The following is a 271-nucleotide window of genomic DNA, read 5'->3' on the forward strand; positions in this document are numbered from 1 at the left end:
ATTTTGTGGTAAATTTTGGTAATTTTCGGAGACAGTCGGTTCTGAACCATTGTCGGGGCCGAAATCCACTCGATACGGCTCAAAAAGTGGTTTCTGAGTTCCGTAACTCGGAATCGAATTCCGATCACACCGTTGGCTTCGTAGTTTCATTTCGAGTCAATATAGACCCTGAATACACTCATACCTATTTTCTAAATATTTTTCACTCGGAATGCCGAAATCCGAAATTCTAATCGGATATTACGATCGGGCGATTTATAATATCCGATCG

Source organism: Lupinus angustifolius, chromosome LG02 (genome assembly GCF_001865875.1).
Source record: "Lupinus angustifolius cultivar Tanjil chromosome LG02, LupAngTanjil_v1.0, whole genome shotgun sequence".
Taxonomy (NCBI): domain Eukaryota; kingdom Viridiplantae; phylum Streptophyta; class Magnoliopsida; order Fabales; family Fabaceae; genus Lupinus; species Lupinus angustifolius.